The 13,876-nt window shown below is 36.5% G+C and overlaps 1 protein-coding gene across 4 annotated transcripts in view; it reads right to left on the bottom strand.

Moving 5' to 3' along the window:
• The window catches only part of EHBP1 (EH domain binding protein 1), a 257,453-nt gene that overhangs the window by 184,196 nt on the left and 59,381 nt on the right, over nt 1-13,876 (bottom strand). The window lies entirely within an intron of this gene.

Genomic DNA, 13,876 nt, shown 5'->3' on the forward strand with positions numbered 1-13,876 from the left:
TTGTATATCAGCAGAACATAGTAATGGATAAGTCCAGTTATACTGGATATTGGCATACTTCCAGACATTTTGGAATCTGCTATGCGGAAATTAAAAATTCCAGACATTATTTTTTATTTTGCTTCTGAAATCACATAAAGAGGAGTGGGCTTGTAGAAATAGAATTTGAATTGTCTGTATCCAATCCAATACCTGATTCCAGCAGACACTAGAAATTGTATCCACAATACACAGGATGAAATAAAAATGGAGACCTATTTAGAATGTTAACCAACTTACTTCTGGCTGGCCCATCTACAAAAGATAGCTTTCAACCATTTCATTATGAATGTTAACTTACCAACATAATACCCAAAAAGAAAAAAGCCATGGCATGAAAGAGAAATCTGAATTTGATATTTTAAAATTACGTATTAAGGAAAACATACTTCTGTTTATTCCTTGCTATAATTTGAAGCACTGATATTAATTCTATAAACAAGTATTCAATACTGCAGGATTTATATTTATATTAAAAACGGTACACATACATTGTGTGAATTTGGAAGCTATCATGTATCTAAAATCCATCATCTAATATCTAAAAATATTTTGTCAAAAAAATATAAAAGTTAATGCCCATCAAATGTTTCTATAAGAATCAATACCTTCCTTCAAGAATAAAGAACTATCTTTTCTGAATCCCCAAATTTGGGAGTCTGTCTTGCAACTGCAGATCTATTTGCCTCTTCTCCCCTCCCCAATCATCAGCATTCATCAAGTATTTAGCAGTGATCAGATAAACAACTGCTAAGTGCTAATTAGTCCTGTCAGAATTAAAAGCTGATAGGAAACCCCCTTCCCAGTTAAGCAGAAGCTTGGTTATCTGGCATGTATTGTTCTTCATCAACAATCCCTTCAAATGTCTAGAGTTCCACTGAGTTTTAGATGTCACAGTGAAAAGAAAGTTTACACAAATGGTAAAGTTAAACTATTTGCTCCAATAAATCTCATCACACTGTGACCATCAGAAAACTTGTCCCACTGAAATCCCAAAAACATATGTCAATACATTTGATATTATTTATTTAGTTAGTTTATTTATTAAACTTCTATGCTGCCCATCTTACTGAAGCGACTCTAGGTGGCTTACAGTCATTCCATAAAGTACAATATAAAACGTTTAAAACAATAAAAACCATAAATGTGAAATTCAGTGTTACAATGTAAATCAGATACAGATATTTTAGCAGAACCTACTTTTCTTCTCTTGCACTTGAAATTAATTGACTTCAGGCCCAATCTAAACATCACATAAGATATACCCAGGTATCTGCTTGTCTACCCCACACAAGGAAAGGAACAAATTTGAGAAAAAGTGGTGACAGAAAAAAATGGAGCTTGTTTTTAAATAAAAATGGAAATATGGATAGATTATAGAACTGCCATGCTACATGTAATTTTGTCTATTAAAATGGATGACATAATTCATATGTATAATATGCACAGTATATCTGAGAATATATAATTTTGCCTAGCAAACATTTGATATTGTTTGAAATATTTACAAAACATTCAAATAAAAAATGGATATGTACTTATGATGGTAAGCAGCACTAGAGCTACCTATAAGAAATGTAGAAAAATACTCAATAAGAATTCTTTGAATAACACTAGTTCTTGATGGCTTTCAGGAATGCAGCGAAAACATTTATTCTACTTAGCTATTAACAGTTTTAAATTTCTTAGATGGAAGGTTTTACTTCTGCATTCTGTTTTTTAAAGCTTTCATTTAAGTTATTTATTAACTCTGTTTTAGTGATTTTGCTGCATTATAAATTGCCTTAAGCAAAAAGTCAGTCTCGATAAAGTCAAATCTAGTCTAATTTTCTATATCTATTTTTTGCAAAAAATAATAATAATCTCACAATGATTTACAAACAGCCAAAATATGATACAAGAACATATTCTTAAGACCTTATAAAGTTTTTGTTCCTTTTTACAGCCATGGATATGAGGACAACATTGTTCAGCTTGAAGTGAAAATGTTTTCCCAAAGTAATGCATATTTACTAGAGATGAACAGAACCGAAAAAATAACGTACTTAGAAGTTTTGAGGAGAAATTTTTCAAAACCCCAAAACATCTGGTTAGAAGGCAGCCTCAAAATCAGGAAAAACAAGGAAAAAATTTTTTTCCCCAAGTTTAAGGAGCTGTTATTAAATGTTAAATAGCAAACTATTTTATATTAAAATTGGCTAGCTCTTAACCTCACCCATGCAAGTAGTATTTTTCGACACACTGCTATTTTGATGATAAATTGCAATCTACAGTTCAAAATAATTCTACCCAGGGATTAACATTTCAGAGGCTGAGCCAGAGATTATGTGTGTGGATCTCGGATTTCATCATCTCCCTTTGGCACAATATCTTATTCTTTCCCCCCCTTTTTTTTTCATCTATTCTCTCACGAAGGGTCAGGAAAGCTTAGCCTTGCTGTTCCATTCATTTCATCTCTACATTAACCAGATACCTTTAGTTCTTACATGTTATTCCATTACAGCTACTACAGTCACACCACGCAGTATTTTTCCTCCTTCCTAATGAGTTACGTCCTAAATCAAAGGGTGCCATCAAGTGGTTACAGAGTACCAAGCACCCTCATGTTTGGAAAGATGATTTGTTAAGTCCCATTAACTTCCTCCAGAATTCAGAAGTATTATGAAATTCCAGGAAGTCAAAACAACCTCACCTTTCTTTTATCCTTTGTTCTTTTCAGTTGGATGTGAAAGGGTACATATGGCCTCAAGTAAATCTCTTGATCACTCCCTTACAGATAGGAACACATATGATGTCATGACATCAGAAAACAATTATTAAAGTAGACAGCTCATTTCTCTTCTACTATTCACTTTCCTTCATATTTAGACCTCTTTATTTTTTTAAAAAAAGATTATGTGCGAATGTTAGCAATATCACAGGCATATTTTCAGTCAGAAATAGGAACCAAAATGAATGGTGATATTATCCTGTGCAGCAAGTAGATTAGGATCTACCAATATGTCTTTTTATGATTTATAATAACTAACTTTTCACTTTTGTTGGCTTCATACCATATTATAATAAAGATAAAAGGGATTATAATCAAGGTAAAAAATTCAACTTCATGGACATGGTCTTGGCAGCAATGCAGATGTGATTTGTATTTATTCTTCTATTGATTCTTCTGATTTTTTTAAAAAAAAGTTTCCCAACTTGCTCTAACATTCTATTATTCCCTAGAAGTCTCCTATCCATATACTAAACAGTCCCGCCCTCTGTATCTTCTGAGCCCAAAGAAATTGACCAGGAAATGCCTCCTATGGAAATAAGTTTTTCCCCCTTTCCCCACTCAAATATATTGCTAAAATGAGAAACACTTTGGAGAGCCAGTAAACAAAGAAACGATCCACCTATCTACCTATAAAGGGTAAAGGTAAAGGTTCCCCTCGCACCTACATGCGAGTCGTTTCCAGCTCTAGGAGGCGGTGCTCATCTCCGTTACAAAGCTGAAGAGCCAGAGCTGTCCGAAGATGTCTTTGTGGTTATGTGGCCAGCATGACTAAACGCCGAAGGCGCACGGAATACTATTACCTTCCCACCAAAGTGGTCCCTATTTTTCTACTTGCATTTTTACATGCTTTTGAACTGCAAGGTTGGCAGAAAATCTACCTATAGAAGGATTATAAACATGTCTTAGCCAGGGGTAGGATTCAACTGGGTGTTACTACCGGTTTGGTGATTATGTTTTGCTTGTGCATGTGCGCTATGTGCACACGCGCACCCAACACATGCTGCATGTATAATAACCTTAGGCTGTGCCACCTGGACAGCTGAAAAGTGCTGCACGCAGATGCGCAGCATTCGAAAAGCTTCTTTTTTTCCTGCTTTTTCAACCTCAGCTGTGCCGCGCAAAGCAGCTGAGGTTGAAAAAGCAGGATATAAAGGTCAGGAAAGAGCCCGGGCGGGCGGGTGGGCCAAACAGCAGCAAACACGGAACTGGTTCTGTGTCTGCTGCTCTTCAGAGCTACCAGTTCTATAGAATCAGGCAGAACTGGTAACATCCCACCCCTGCTCTTAGCTCTGATGCTTATTAGATGCTCAAATAATTATATTATTTCATTAATTCTAGATATTCTGAGATTCTGAGAAACTCCAGTAGAATTGGTAACAAAAGGGAACTCTCAGAATTTTTTTTTCTTTTAAAAATCCAGCAAGCTTAAAATGGCATCTCTTTGCCACGGTATCCTAGCTTTGCAAGGTAAGTCAGGTCAGGAAAGAACATGGCTAGACTCCTGGACAGCTACTGTTACAGGTTATAAAAAACAGAATGCTGAAAGCCTTTGCCTCTATTATATCATAAGAATTGAAGTGGGGTTATTTTGATCCCCTTGTTCTCACATTTTCATGCTTCTCAGGACTGTGTTGTCATTCACTGTCTCTCTTCTACACTAACGGTTTTTCTATTGATGGTCAGCTCAATAATAATCTTATATAATTACCAGTAGAAAATCACTGGCTATAATTTATGTAAAGCTAGTGAAGTTATCATAACTATCATGTTCGTGTATTTTAAAACTGGGGGAAGCCTGTTATATAGTGAACAAACTATAACAGTCGTTGTAGATAAATACTACAATCCACTATTTTCCCCTCATCATTAGTTTCTCCAATACTAAATAATACGAGCTTGTTTATGACCAGGTTTGGGGGTGGGGGAGGAGTGTGGGGATTTTAACTCCTTTCAAAATTTTAATATTTAGTTTGTAGTAAAAGCAATTTCTTTATTGTTTTAGTTCTGGCTTAGAATATTGTGTGGATGCAGCCAATTTAAATTTATCCCCCCAGAAACTATAACAAAACAAAACATGATTTAGTATGTTGGAATCCAGAGCGATTCTACTCATATGCCAATGGGGCAGAAAGTGAGCAGAATGAGGAAATGAGGCACAAGAAGAAATGTAGGTTTGCTCACAGAAATGTAGGTTCCTGATCCCACTGCTGTAGAATTATGTCTATAAAAGGGATGGCATAAATTAGCATGCATAAGACAGTATCTAACCACCTATTCCAGAAAAATAATTGGAATACAGTATTACTGGAAAGGATCAAAAATAAGCCTTCCTAAAGAAAAGTTGACTTGGCTTTTGCAAAGGTAAATCTTCTCTCACTAACTCTTTAAGCCATTGCTTCAGTTAAGCACGGTTTGTTGCCGAAGGCATGAATTACTTTGCCAAGAATAAGGGTGTGGGGTGGGGTTGGTTTCCTCTCCCTCTCCTGCCTATTCTCGTATGGTCCCCAGAACACCTTCACATCACCCTACAAAACTGGATGTCTCCACAGGGTCAGCCTGTTTCCCAGAAGGCTGGGGCCTGAGTATGGCCTCCTTGACAATCAGAAGAATGTTGTGAAACAAGGCAAATCAACTCTCTTCCTTCAAAACAGCAAGACCTGGATGATTTGCTCTAAAAACTGCAGATTTTTACCGTCGTCAGAAAGCTTGGGCACAGAAAAAAAAAATCAGTCAACCTACAAAAAATCAGCAGATTACCATTGTCAACTTGGGCACTGCTATAGAGATTCCATCCCAACTTGCCATCAGAGTGGAATTCTAAATTCCCATTTACAGGTTGAAACCAGTTGTTCTCCAGTTTTGTGTCCTACTTTGAAACAATAAAGCCATATTGTTTCAAACAATATAAAATAATATAACCAACAATATGGATGTGCAATTCTTTCATTTTCTTCCAAAATGTATTCATTGCATTCGCCCTGCCATTTATCATTCTTAACTCATTATCTTGAATCTAATGTATATTTATTCACTGCCTCAATCCAAAATGAACCTTAGGAGATGGTGGTGGTGATGATGATGAGGATGATGATAGTTATTCTGGTGCAAATGACTCTACACATTAATTTAGTTATAGCTGGGATATACAGGATAACCATAGGATATATCATCTAATATCTTGAAATCACTTAGTCATGACTTAGAAGGCAAGGCTGATTTTTCTCAAAGCAAGTATGAATGTCTGTCTCCTAAAGCAGATCAAAATCCTTGTCTGACAACAGTTATGGTACATTCCAAGAGAAATTCATCATTAACTCATTACATTTCAGAATTAGCTTCCAATAACTGCGGAAATCAAGTGACACAATTGAGGAAAATTCAAAATTCAAGGCAATTTGAATAAAATTCCCTTTGCTCAAAAATGTCTCAACCCATTAAGACCTAGAAAAATTCCCCAAAAGATAGCTTTGCATTTTAATGAGATTATCCCTATTCCATCCTCTCCCCACCCACCAAAAGAAGCAACATATACCTAATTTAGAAGAAAGAAGGTGAAAAAGTCCACTACAATTCACTCCACATTGTTTCAGAGACAACAGTGATTGTTCTGAGAATTAATGCAAACACAAGCACAATCAAGATAAAAGTCTCCTTCAACTGAAGCTTCATTCCTGGTGATTTCCTTGAGACATCTTGCTTGTTTTTTTCCAGACAAAAAAATATCTAGAACAAAACAGCTTTATTATTCATTTTTCTGGGATGCTTTTCTCACTTCCTAGTTGAGCTGTGATATTTCCAGTTGATATTTTGATATTTCATGGAAGTCTCCCATTCAAGTAGGAACTGATCTTGACCCTGGTGAGCTTTTGAGCCCAGACACTGTCAGTCTAGGTGCTCCATTTATGACATATTTGATAAAATGTTCATGTCTAGTTTGATTTGGCAGGCATTGATTAGCTTTATTGCTATTTATATTCTATAGAACTAAACAATGTCAAGTTGAAGTATTTAAGGGTATTGTCCCTAAAGAAATTTTAATAACGGATGTTCTGCGGTATCTTAGAGCTTCTTAAAAGTAATCCAATGAAGAAGAAAAATGAAGGAAGTATAATGATAGAAAAGTATAGTAGAGGAAAAAAATGATCAAAAATGTCACAACTGAAATATAAATATAAGCAAGGAGAAACACAGTTTGATAGCAAAAAGGCAGATAAAATTGAAATGGGGAAGCACCAAAGGAAATTAAAAAAGGATGATTTGATTAAAACAATACATCTTTCTAGTTCAGCAATCAAGGAATTTCCCAGTATCATTCATGATATGAAATTGTTTCTTTCTTCCCTTCTATACAAAGGAGTAAGTAAACTTTGGGCCATAAATGTACAATACTCAGAGAGAGCTCTATTTTTATTTTACAAGTATTTAATACAAAGAGCTTTACTTTGGTTTGTATACTCTAAAATCAAAATGCTTGTAAGAGAAGCTTTACTATTATGAAACATGTATTAAACAGCTTTGCCAAAATGTATTTAGTGGGATTGATGGAATAAACAGTAAAGACACCCTGAAGTTGAATTTGACAGCAATGACTGCATTAAGGCAGCTTTCTTGGCAGTATTAGGGAAGGAGCTTACAGTTATCTCCTACTTTAAACAACAAGCATGGGATTGGATTTGACAGCCTAAACAGCTTCTTCCACTGATATGATTTCTGTGATTAATGATCTTTAGGATAGCATTGGGAATCATCTGTATCTTTGTGTTTCAAGTTTTTGCTGTCTTTGCTTTATGACTGGCTGTACAAGTTCTTTGCAATAATATCTCCCGCCCCCCCCCCCAAAAAAATTACAAGTTCAATGCTGATGATGTCCCTTTCAGATGACCAATGCTAAACATTACTCAGGAGTATTTACCAAATGCCCAGTTTAATAATGTGATTAATAAGCAAACCCATCCTGGTAGAAGACCAGCACAAACAACTTTGGTTTAATTTAATTCTTTATTATTTGTTTAATTATTTAATATTATTATTCAATGCACAACTGGGATTGCACTGTGAAGCAATATGTAAGTCTAAGTGCTATTGCTGTTTAGAACAGCTTGGATTAGACACGCGCACACACCCCTGCAGTGGATCTTCTTCTATACTGTAATTGATAAAATGTACCTTTTTAGTTTGGGGCAAAAAGTATTTTTTTTAAGTGGGACTTTTAGGAACTCATCAGTCGTTTCAGGAAGGAAAGAGGAGGGAAGGAAAGAAGGAAGGAGGGAAGGGGAGTGAAAGAAAGGAGAAAGGAAAGAGGAAGGAGAAAGGAGGGAAGGGGGGAATCTTTGTTTCTTAAGAGAGAAAAAATTCCATCCATTCCCTTCCTCCACTCCCGAAAATACTTAAGAAACAAATTCAAATACTTATACAACAGCCTAGGTTTTTCTTCTTTCTATTTTGGTCTTTTAAAAAAAAAGCTTCCTATAGAAATAAGTCTCCCTCCTTCTGAGAGTTCTGGAGCTTTTGCCCCACTCTGCAAAAACAAAGATAATTTTTGGAGAATGTGCTTCAAATACGCTAATAAGAGCAGGCTAATTATTTCAGACAATCACTGTTTTTAACCAATCATAAAGTTTCGAATTATGTCGGGGCCATTGTGAATCTGACACAATGTGCTTCAAGGAGTTGGCCATAAGCAAACACCAAATAATGATCTAGAACTTAGGTTTTCTCAGTTAAATCACAATTAAGGCTAACCGGTTTAATATTTAGCTACACGTTAAACTGAAAACAGAAGCAAAAAATTCTGATCCATTCTGGGGGAGAAGAGAAGCCATGAGCTCAGGTATAAGCCAGCACTTTATCATTATGCCAAAATAAGTCAGGAAAGAGACACTTTTGATTTAAGTGAGAAGTAGATGTAAGTTTAATCATTATATTAAGTGTGTGATGACAGATCAGCTGAGTTTCAATTTCCCTTTAACTTGTGAAGAAATAAGACGAAAGATTTCTCATAATAAGGGGAAAACTTCAAGAAAGGCTTTGAGATGTCAAAGATTTCTTTAAAAAATGTACAGTGGAACCTCAGGTCACGAATGCTCCTGTTTGTGACCAAATTGGGTGGTGAACAAAAAAGCCACACAATTTTTGAATGGGGGTGGGGGCAAACAAAATCGGTGTGGAAACATTATCTTTCTGCGCTGATTTCCCCTTCGGCGCCATTTTTTTTGATAGCACGCATGCATAGTTGGTTGTACTTCTGGACAAGACCAAATTGGGTCATGACCGGAGTCTGGGAATGGATTACAGTCATGACTCGGGGCTCCGCTGTATTTACTTGTTAAGGATTGGGGGGACACACCATACCTTTTTCTCACACCATAACGTACGTCTTCTACTTATTCAACCACATGCAAACAAAGTAATAACCACGATAAGCAAGCCTTAAAAGCAACACACTCAACAATGGAAAGACTTCTACCACTCAATGCAAGTGTGATGATGCTTATCAACACCAGCTCCAGAGATGCAGACCAGCTCTTAGTCTATGATAATATATACAGTATAAAATTGGCATCAAAAGCAAGCATTTTATTTGTATCAGCTTTACTTCCCCATAAATATTTTAGTGCAGTTTGTAACACTTTGGATCCAAATGTTATGCAAAACACTACCTTAGAGGCAGTATCTTAAATGAAATCTTAAACCCTCTCATAAGGGAGCCACCATCTGTCAAATCCTCTCCCCCTCCCATTTAATGACTATGTATTGGCATTTTGTTTTCTTCCTTTTTTTTACAGGGTTTCGTACTGTCCCCTTTGCTGAAAATCAGACAGTATGTGGTTGCGACTACGCCTGGCCATCGTACCCCCCAGGCGCCCATGGTGAAATGAGATTTGTCTAACATAATGCTATCCCAGCAAGCATCGTTTTAAATACAAAAATGTGCTCACTATCAAAAGGAAGCATCATATACACATGCAAAAGAATATAGCAAATTGAACCATCTTTTTTTTTTTAAACGTACTTTTTATTAAAAGGAACATTAGACAGCTCAGCTTACATCTGGAGTATGATTAGAACCCCACTGTAAAACAATTACCAGAACTCTGTTTTGATATTTGATGTTAGAAAGAGAAAAAGACCTCATGGAGATTCAAGTCTCTGGCATGTTCTGGCGAGTATATTTTACTGCTGATTTTCTATGAATAAACATATGCTAGGAATTGCTGAAATACACTGCTGGTTTTAAACATTCCTAATGTAGTATTAGAGGTTTATTTCCAGAATTCAGTCTCCATTTAGCAGTTTCCTCTTTCCAGCTGGCAAAAACTATCATTGATACCAGCTCTGATCAGCTATCTCACCCAATACACTTTCCTCTATGGGAAACAAGAGATTGGATGGCAGCTAGCAGGAAGCAAGGCTGAAAAAATATCTAAGCAAATTGGGTCTAGCAATTTGGAAGGGAGATTGTATTTTACCATGAAGAATCAGAAATAATTGCAAAAATTATGTGTCATCAAACTCATTTCAATATAGATGCTATGCTTGGGGGGCAGGGGGGAGAGTTATATAATGAAGGCCATTTCTCTGCCTTTTCAGCAGTCTTGCCTTTCATACAATCTTAAGGCTAGAAGGGGCCTGGAATGTCTTCTAGTTCAATCTCCTGTCCAGGAAAATAATCCTCAGACCATCCCAGACAAATGTTTGTCTAAAGTTTCTTTGAAAAGCTCTAAAGATGGAGCACGCACAGCTTCGGGAAGCAAGCTGTGTTCTATTGCTTAACAACTTAAATGGCCAGAAAATTATTCTTTATTTTGCATTTGGATTTTTCTCTGTGAAGCTTCCACCCTATTCTCTTTCTGTAATAGCCCTTTCAGCACTGGAAGACTACTATCATGTCTCCTCTTGGCTTTCTGTTCCTTAGGCTAAACGTATATAGTTCTTTTTCATTATTTTTCATAGGATTTTACCCCATCCTTGTTAACAGATAACAGATAATCAGAGTTGGATGGGACCTTGTAGGTCATCTAGTCCAACCCCCTGCCCAAGCGGGAGACCCTACACCATTTCTGACAAATGGCAGTCCAATCCTTCTTGTAAGTCTCAAGTGATGGTGCTCCCACAACTTCCGAGGGCAAGCTGTTCCATTGGTTGATTGTTCTCACTGTCAGAAAGTTTCTCCTTGTTTCCAGGTTAAATCTCTCCTTGTTCAGTTTCCATCCATTATTCCTACAGGAGCTTTAGAAAATAGCTTGACCCCTTCCTCCCTGTGGCAGCCCTTCAAGTATTAGAAGACCACTATCATGCCTCCCCTGGTTCACTAGACTAGCCAAGCCCAGTTCCTGCAACTGTTCATTGTATGTTTTAGCCTCCAGCCCCCTAATCATCCTGGTTGCTCTTCTCTGTACTTTGTTGTTCTTCCCTACACTCTCTCTAATTCTTTAACAACTTTCTTGTATGTTGACTGACCAAACTGAACACTGTATTCTAGACGTTATAATATTTCTATGGCTTTGAGATTACATCCGTCAATTTTTCAAAGTTACGTTAAAATATTATGGGACAGATATCTCCAGGTTGGTATTCTTTGCATTTTCTGCCCATCCACAAAATTTAGGAAGAAAAGATATATGTGAAAAATCAAGTCCAGCCACTGAAACATTCAAAATAGTACTTTTTGACATTCCCCTCCTAAAAAGTTCAAAAATCCCAAATCCACCAATCCAAAAAGATACAATGCAACATTTGCTCTAAAGACCTAAATTCAAAGATTTTTGGAACTAGAATAAACTGCTAAACATTTATTGTACAGTAAGCAAATCTTATGTTTAAAAAAGTATAACTTTTCTGATTTTCTACTAAATTTAAATCAGAACAAGAATGTGATAGCTGACAAAACAATATTTAATTCTGAGTTACATATAGAATAGGCAACTGAGGCAACCTTTCCCAGATCACAGAATAACATACAAAAAAATATGACAGGGAAATTAGTTGGGAAGATGTCTGAACTATAAGTTTCCTACTCTAAATGTATTAAATGCAGGCATTTACTTTTGGGGAGAGGAGAAAACAAGCTTTAAAAAAAGTTAATGTCATGGGAGAATGGGAGAGTACAAAAATCAAATAACTGGTACTTTTTAAGTATAAATAAATTCCATGGATGATTTCTTTAAAGACATGCATATGATACAAAAAGAAAGCATTTATTATAAAATCCTTGCCATTACAGAGTAGTACGTATCTACATGGTGTCAGTTTCAAATAACCTTGCTATATAACTAGTTTGTTTATATACAGTGAGCAACCAGGGATCTCATATAGCACAGGTTATTTCTTCCTAAAGTTTCAAAACCATGTTCATTTTCTTCCAATCTAGTCACCCTCAAAATATATTCAACATATATGTTGAAACAGGTAGTCCTTGGTTAACAACCCGTAACTGGGATGGGAAAGCATGATTGCATATGACTGTGCCAACTTATAATGACAGTTCTGACAATTCCAGTTGCAGTTGTTGGGCAAATTCTAGGTGGTTGTTAGATGCAAGATCCTGGGGTTGCCATTTTTGACTTTTTGCTGACTTCCAATTCACTTTGCTTGTCAGAAGCTAGCAGTGAATGTTGCAAATGGCAATCCAGTGACCATGGGATGTTGCAATGATCTCAATTGCAAGCCTGTTGCCAAGTGCAAGCCTGTTGCCAAGTGCCCGAATTGCAATCACACAATGTTGTGACAACCGCAACTTTGCAGGTTGCCTGCAGGTCTCCTCGTTCAGTGCCATTTTGTATGGTCAAATAGTTCTTAACTGAGAACAACCTGTAAAGAGAAATTATACAGTCTTTCCTTGCCCTTCCCTTCCCTTCTTTCCTGTCTTGCTACGTCATGTCCAGACAGCGGCTTTCTGAGCTATGTACACAAGGACAATGAGATGTTCTGGGACAACTTTATTCTAAAGACATTCCATAGTATGACTTTGTAGATATAATCAAAGAGTTTTCTACACTCAGTAAAACGCATTACTTTTTAAAAATCTAGACTGAATATCTGGTCTTTCTCTTTCTCCATATAAAGCGATATTCTAGCAAAGAGGTTCAAAAGCAATTCCTGATGTTTTCCTTGTAAAATGTAAGTATATGCTCATGGTCAAATACTGGAATCTACAGGTAGTTCTTGACTTATGACCACAATTGAGTTCAACATTTCTGTTGTTAAGTGAGACATTTGTTAAGTGAGTTTTGCCCCATTTTACGATCTTCTCACAGTTGTTAAGCAAAACACTCCAGTGAAGTTAGCAATCCAGTTGTTAGGTGAATCTGGCTTCCCCATTGACTTTGCTTGTCAGAAGGCCACAAAAGGTGATCACGTGACCTTGGGACACAGCAATGGTCATATGTGTGAACCAGTTGCCAAGCATCTGAATTTTGATCACATGATCAAAGGTCGTAATGGTGAAAAATGGTTATAACTCATACTTTTCAAGTGCCGTGGTAACCTTAACGGTCACTAAATGAACTGTTGTAAGTCAAGGGCTACCTGTAGTTGATTTTGTTCTTTCACTTTAGATTGATTTGGAAATTTTACATTGGCACTTTATGATTTGTCATACAGTCAACCTCTGGCCACATCTCTTTTCACTCCTAATGAAAATAATAATATGGTCCACTTTAAGATGCATAGACTGCAATGTGCCCAGCATGCTGGCTGGCTAGGGAATTCTGGGAGTTGAAATCCATATATTTTAAAGTTGCCAAGTTTTGAAAAACACTGTTCCAAACCATTTTCCCTAAACAATTATTTCTTCTCTGGCCACTGTGTGTCGCTATCAACCTTAAGAAGGATTTCCCAACTTTTCTCAAACTTTATTTGAAGAGAATGTTGGGGGAAGAAGGAATGCTTCTGCATTTTGTAGTGATTGTTTTGCTTTAAGTATATCTGCATGCAGTGATCTGATTGCAAGCCATATGTTTCAATCAAAGTAAACCAAAACTGTTATCTTTTGCAGTTACCTATTATGGTTTAACTCTAGATGTTGCAAAAAAGTCTTCGTAGTGATTCAGCATCTATGAAAAG

The sequence above is a fragment of the Pseudonaja textilis genome, chromosome 1, assembly GCF_049901715.1.
Source record: "Pseudonaja textilis isolate UNSWEBS1 chromosome 1, rPseTex1.2, whole genome shotgun sequence".
Taxonomy (NCBI): Eukaryota; Metazoa; Chordata; class Lepidosauria; order Squamata; family Elapidae; genus Pseudonaja; species Pseudonaja textilis.